Below are 6,208 nucleotides of genomic sequence, written 5' to 3'. Positions count from 1 at the left end.
TATTGAAGACTCAAGACAGCCATAACATTGTGATTTTCTACAAGTGTATGTACACTTTTGACCACAACTGTAGATATGTCTAATCGGGAGCCAAACTAGTGCTACTGGTTGTCAAATAAAGAAGAAAAATAAATAAGTCTGGTGTAAATGTTTCCATGTAGGAATTGGCTAACCAGCCTGAAAGCATAATTAAGCAAAGCCTGGGTGACCTCCCCCGCTAGCACGAGAAAGAAGCGGTGATCAACTCTAAATCTGACTTTAAGAAGTTAGAATATCACCATCCTACTTTCCACATTTTTTACAGGCCATGCTGCCCAGTGTGGCTGACAGATAACTCAATCAAACAAGATGGTTGTTTGGTTTTCCTTCATTGCTTTTTCTTTAATTATTATTACTGGCTGTGCTGCAACTACAGCTGATGATTTGAACATAGATTCTACTTCCTTTTCCTCAACCGAGCTGTTATTTTGTATATAGCTGTTTATTACAGACATACTGTATTATCACCTCAAAAACTTGCTTCTCAATTCATGACTGGATAGATCCTTTACTAAACTAGTTCATATTTTTTGTGATTATTAAATAATGGCATGTTGATATCATGAAAATACAGAATCTAATTGGTAGATAGTGTCCTTACTTAAAAAAAAGAAGAAAAAAAGAAAGAATTAAAAACTAAAAAAATCCGGATCTGATGAGTCATATTGTGGTTATCTGAAAAAAAAACTAAAGAACTGAAATTGTTTTGCAAATGCAAATGGCAACATGATTTTAACAGTGTATTTGTAGACCTAATGTGATTAGGGCACAAAACAATGACTGGACAAAACTACGAGGTATAACATTGCTGCTAATGAGGATATTTTAAGTTTTGACATCCTTTGCCTACCAACAGCATAAAACACTTAGGCTTTATTCTTCTGACCCAGCTTTCTCTCCCAGTCCAGACTGCACAGGATCCCTGGAAAAGCCTTAACGAACTGGGCCGTCATGTTCTGATGAGCCTTCTTACACATTCACACAACTGCTTAACCTGTTCTGCCACAATAATGTACACAGAACCAAGATATCAAATGAAGAAATCAATAATCGCCCCTTCTGAGTCCTTATTCTCCAGCGAGAGCTGCTCTTAGTGAGGCAATAAAAAAGTAAATTCTGAGATAACCCCCTCTAATCACAAACCCATGTATTAAAAGAGTCTCATTGGTATTGTGACGCGAAGAGACTACGGATCAGTGGATACAATCGACTTCATTTCAACCCTACAGTAGCGTTGTAATCCTATATGTAATGTTAATCATGCAGCACGTGCTGATGCCCAGTGTAAACCACAATTCCATAAAAGAGTCTGAAATAAGAAACAAAAATGACCTCCAGTTTGCTCCCTGACAGACTGGAACACCCTCATGAAATATTAACACCGTTGACAAACAGCTATTAATTACCTCAAGTAGTGTGCTTAGCATTATGCATTATACAAAAGGTCCTTAAAAACAACTTACTTCTGGAGAACACGTGAGACTAAATGAGGATCGGGCAAAAAGGAAGATTTTGGAGAACAGACAGCACAGACAGGTGCGGTACAACTCACCTTCTCCACCAATGGGAGGTCAGGTTTCCATAAACCTGAGAGAGAGCTGTTGGTCCCCTGCAGGAGATTACCTGTGGAAATAAAACATGAGATGTTGGGGTGAGTCTTTTAAGCATCAAGTAACGGCAAGATTAGGTTTTAACACTTGTCAAAACACCAATTATATTAACAGAGGCGGTTGAATTAGTTGAATGTTAGTTGATTAGTTAGTGTTAATTCTGCAATGCTTTGGGAACAATGTGCGTCAGCAGGCAACATATTTCAAGGATATAAGAAGAGAAAATAGTGGAATGTTTAATGTATTCAGCATTCATTTTAAAAAGTGTAACCTTTCTACTGTTACTTAGACATAACACATTTTAACAGTATGCAGCCCACACAGAGCCCAGAATTCACTTCCTGCTCACCGACACTTTTCCAAACTTTTTACACATTAGATTGGTAAATTAGATAATAAACTTCAGAAAAAGGTCGTACCCTGATTAGGGCACAAGTAGTGTATTTGGTTGTATTATATTTGACAGATTGATCATTTGATTGTAAAAATAAAGATGAAATGAAATAAAATCTACAGTACTTCATAACTATTTCTTAACATTACATACTTTCATACTTTTCTATACTGAAAGGTGCCCTGCCACACCTACAGTATTTCATTACCTTGTGATAATGTCCGAAGTTCTACGATGGACTGTAAAATGTTTGTGGAAAAAATAGCTTGGTTACCTTGTTTCAAGCCATTCTAGTGTGGTATAGAAAGCCTGCACGAAGACTCGATTTATGCCAGTTCTCATTAATTGAGCTGAGCTGCTTGACTCTGATTGGCTAACATCTAGCCAATGAGAGCCTGGCTAGCAGCATCCTTTACCCAGCGCAACTGGGCTAACTCATGAATAGTAATGAGCTCAGGCAACATGACGTCAGACTGACCAACTTTTGTAATTTGCCTAAGTTCTCTGCTTTTTTTCAGAGGCTAGAGCTGGTAGATGAGGTAGCAGTTCATTTTCACATTCATGACATAACAAATACATATGGAGCTAACATGTAAAAAAAAATAAAAATAAAGGTTCTGTGTGGCAGGGCACCTTTAAGCTAGCCTGACGTTGTCAGACTCAGATTCTAGTTAGAATCTGAGTCTGACACTGCTCCATGTGGGCTGTGATCATGGGGCGTGTTCCAACCGAACCAGGAAAGAAAATTCCTCTGCACTCACTGGATAGACCTACGACCAATCAGAGCAACGGAACTCAAGTCAACAAAACTCAACACCAATGAGCATGGTTTCCATAGCAACCACTCTGGTCAGCACTTTGGTCCTAACTTCCGACTCTTAGACTTGTTTGTAGCTGGAAATGTTGTTTGTTTTGTGTAAATATGAATGTAGATAACGTTAGTGATGGATAGATGCTTGCTGAAGGTACATTCATCTAGTGATGAATCGGCCGTCCCTTGCTTCAGTCTCTCTCCACCACATGACGTTACCGAGCTTTCAGGCGGTCGTTGAGGCTCAATCTAAAACTCTGCCATTTTGTACAGCTGTTTGTTACATACAAATTAAAATGGATTATTGATCACTATATTTCTATAGTTTGTAGGTGACTTTTCCAGCTGACTCCCCTGTTGAAACAGGCGACGTCTCTTATGTTCTTAAACCAGCCTCTGCACTTAAACAGCTGAGTCGCCGTTACACCAAGTCAAGAGCTGAGTCTTCTTGCAGGTTTTCTATACAACGCTAGAATGGCTTGAAACAAGGTAACCAAGGCATTTTTACCACTAAGTCATGAATAACATGTGGCGGAGCACCTTTAAAAATAACAGCTTCAAAATGACATTTATGCTACGCTGACTTGCTTGGGCGGTGAACAGTCGTCAAATGAATCAGTAATGAAAACAAATTGCTAGCTGTGGCTGTAGTTTCAACATCATGCTTGTACCATCATACGGCCATCTTGTCATGGCTTTGGTACGGTTTGTGAAAAAACATCCAAACTGGTCGGTTCGGAGCATGTTTGTGCTGCACGGTTCGATGCGTGAACAATGTAGCCTCGTGCCCATACCGAAATGTACAGCGAATAACCGTGCAAAACTTTTCAGACCGTCTTGCCAACCTGTATACATTTTAATATCAATGAACCCTACGCTGTAACGTGTTTTCACTCGAAGTTGCTGAAATGTGCTGCTGTTCCAATCCTGCCGGCTCTCAGCAGCAGGTGGGGCTGCTCAGTTCTCCCCGCAACTGAAGCAAACGCACACAAAAAAACACACACGTGGATGCAGGAAAAAAAACAGAGATGAGACGTACACAATGACCTAAATTGGGGACAGCTACGCTCCTTATTGTGAGTGCAATGATAAGTTAAGGTCCAATAAGTTCTTTATCAAACGTGTGAATGCGTGGCCCAGCCCTGGATAGGAAATTAACTAACAAATACAAAGATCAACAAGTCACTGACAGACATGTTCAAATATGATTCATTCAATAAATTATTATTTTTTATCTTAAATCCACCAGCAAATATCATGATATACCAACATTTGCATTTTCAAGAGCCTTTTTGATAAGTTTACTAGGAAAACTCAGCCTAGAGTAGTTTTATTGTCCCCAAAATAAGTTATTTTTAAAGAACTAGATTTAAAAACAAACATAAAAAAGTGGCATTTTTACATATTCTGACTCATTCAAAAGACTGAGATTTAAATGTTCCTCTCATTTTCTTTTAAAGGATTACATTTTAATAAGAGCTACACTGAAGTCGGAGGTTTGATAAATGGACGTGATTTCAAATGATATTCTGTAATGTTTCAATTTCCGTGTGCTAAAAAGGCACATGAGCTCCTGTAGATGGTAATACACATTCTCCTTTTTTTGCCAAATAAATGAAAAGCTTGTTGAAATCATCAGTCGTCCCTCTTGCTCCCTCAATGTGCTTAAAGTCCGAGTACAGGGAAATTGACAGGTCCGATGCTACTCTTAGTTCTTTTAAATCAAGGCTGAAGACCTTTCTTTTTGATGTTTCCTTTCTTTAAATAGTTGTTGATTTCCTATACTGAAGTTGCATTGTTAAAATTGTATGACAATCTTATTATGCTTTTATATTTTTAGCTTTCTTTCCCTGCTCTTTAGCGTTTAATTTCTTAATCGTTTCTAACTGCTCTTTAATGTTTTGTGTAATGCGCGATGAATTGCCTTGTTGCCGCAATGTACGATACAAATAAAACTCCCATGCCTTGTTTAACATGTTCACCATTTTAGTTGATCTATTGTGTTATATTGCTAAAATTTGCAAATGAGCACTAAACACAAAGTGAGGCTGAGGCTGATGGGATTGTGATTGCAGGTATTTGGTCATAATCTAGAGTATTGGACAAATTGAGATTTGGACCTGAAAATGATGCTGGAGGAAAAGTCGGGGCCACTAAAGTTATTGCAATTCATGCTGAGGGGGAGATGAATGTCTGAACTAATTTAGATAGCAATCCATCAAATCATTGTGGCGGTATGTCAGTCTTTCTGTAGCCTAATCAGCAGTTTAAAACGTGCATGTTGAATTTACAAGCTTTGCAATGTTTTCTAACATCACACACTTCATCCAAATAACTCACAAACCTATCATTATGGAAAATATACAGAACATTTAAATGGGAAAACTGCAGATGAAATTGTAATATTGTAATACCTAGACGTTCTGTGAAAAAGGTTGATAAGGCCTATGAGGACTTCGATTCAGCTTACTCTGTCTTTGAAAATGTATTCTCGTTTCTCCATTTGTATTTGAATCCGTCTGCGTTTTGTGGTCGTGTGTGTAGTGTGACTGAATCTTTCTCCCTGTCTCTGCCCCTGTGTTTGCTGGGATATGCTCCTGCCTGCTGCACCTTCGGAACGGGTTGAGCAGTTAAGATAACAGATGGATGGACTGCATTTCAGGTGAAAAGCCCTGTGAAGAAGCAGCCCACCTGTCGAATGAAGCAACCTGAGATGTGGTCACCATGGCATGCCTGACAAAGACCACGTCCAACAGATTCTGGCACAAAAGAAATGTCAAAATGCTGAGTCATTTTAACTTAATGCCACTGATGTTTTTCATCTAACTGTTTGGTCTGAAAGATACTAAGATCATCAATCATTCAACAGCTGGCTGCAGATTCTGATAAGAGGTGAAACGATTGCTCAATTAGGCCATCCATACAAAGATTAATTGCATTGATTTATTTGTTATTAATCGATCCTTTCTTTAAGCAAAAATATCACAAATGATCTAGTTCTAGGTTCTTTAATGTGAATGTTTGCTATTTTTTTTTCTATCATGTATTGTATAATGACCAACTAAATATCTTTGGTTTATAGACTGTTGTTTAGACAATATCTTATATTCAGCTCTTTATAACGATTAAGCAGTTAAATTAGTTACAGCAAGTTTCTTATCAAGAATTTCAGTAGTGGTAAAACACATGCAAATAGCCTGATGACCTGCTGCACTATCACTTCACAGTCCAGAAGGCAACATTATAGCAACTGCCTGAATGTCCATGAGGAACACACCCTCTAGTGTTCAAAGCCAAGCCCTAAAACTGCTTCATTCACAGGTGCATTCAATCACCACCAAACAATGCAATATC

At 38.3% G+C, this 6,208-nt stretch overlaps 1 protein-coding gene and 1 long non-coding RNA gene across 2 annotated transcripts in view; one reads left to right on the top strand and one right to left on the bottom strand.

Annotated features, from left to right (window-relative positions):
• The window catches only part of LOC117947993, a 6,269-nt gene extending 2,328 nt beyond the window's left edge, over positions 1-3,941 (top strand). Inside the window, exon 2 of the long non-coding RNA XR_004657376.1 lies at positions 3,834-3,941. This is a non-coding gene — a long non-coding RNA (uncharacterized LOC117947993). The remainder of the gene's footprint in view (positions 1-3,833) is intronic.
• The window catches only part of LOC117947989 (protein kinase C and casein kinase substrate in neurons protein 1-like), a 34,068-nt gene that overhangs the window by 23,808 nt on the left and 4,052 nt on the right, over positions 1-6,208 (bottom strand). Inside the window, exon 2 of the mRNA XM_034877403.1 lies at positions 1,592-1,662. The gene's annotated coding sequence lies outside the window, so the exon portion shown is untranslated. The remainder of the gene's footprint in view (positions 1-1,591; positions 1,663-6,208) is intronic.

Source organism: Etheostoma cragini, chromosome 7 (genome assembly GCF_013103735.1).
Source record: "Etheostoma cragini isolate CJK2018 chromosome 7, CSU_Ecrag_1.0, whole genome shotgun sequence".
NCBI lineage: Eukaryota > Metazoa > Chordata > Actinopteri > Perciformes > Percidae > Etheostoma > Etheostoma cragini.
Note: the sequence above shows the minus strand (reverse complement) of the source record. Positions and strands in the feature narration are given on the sequence as shown.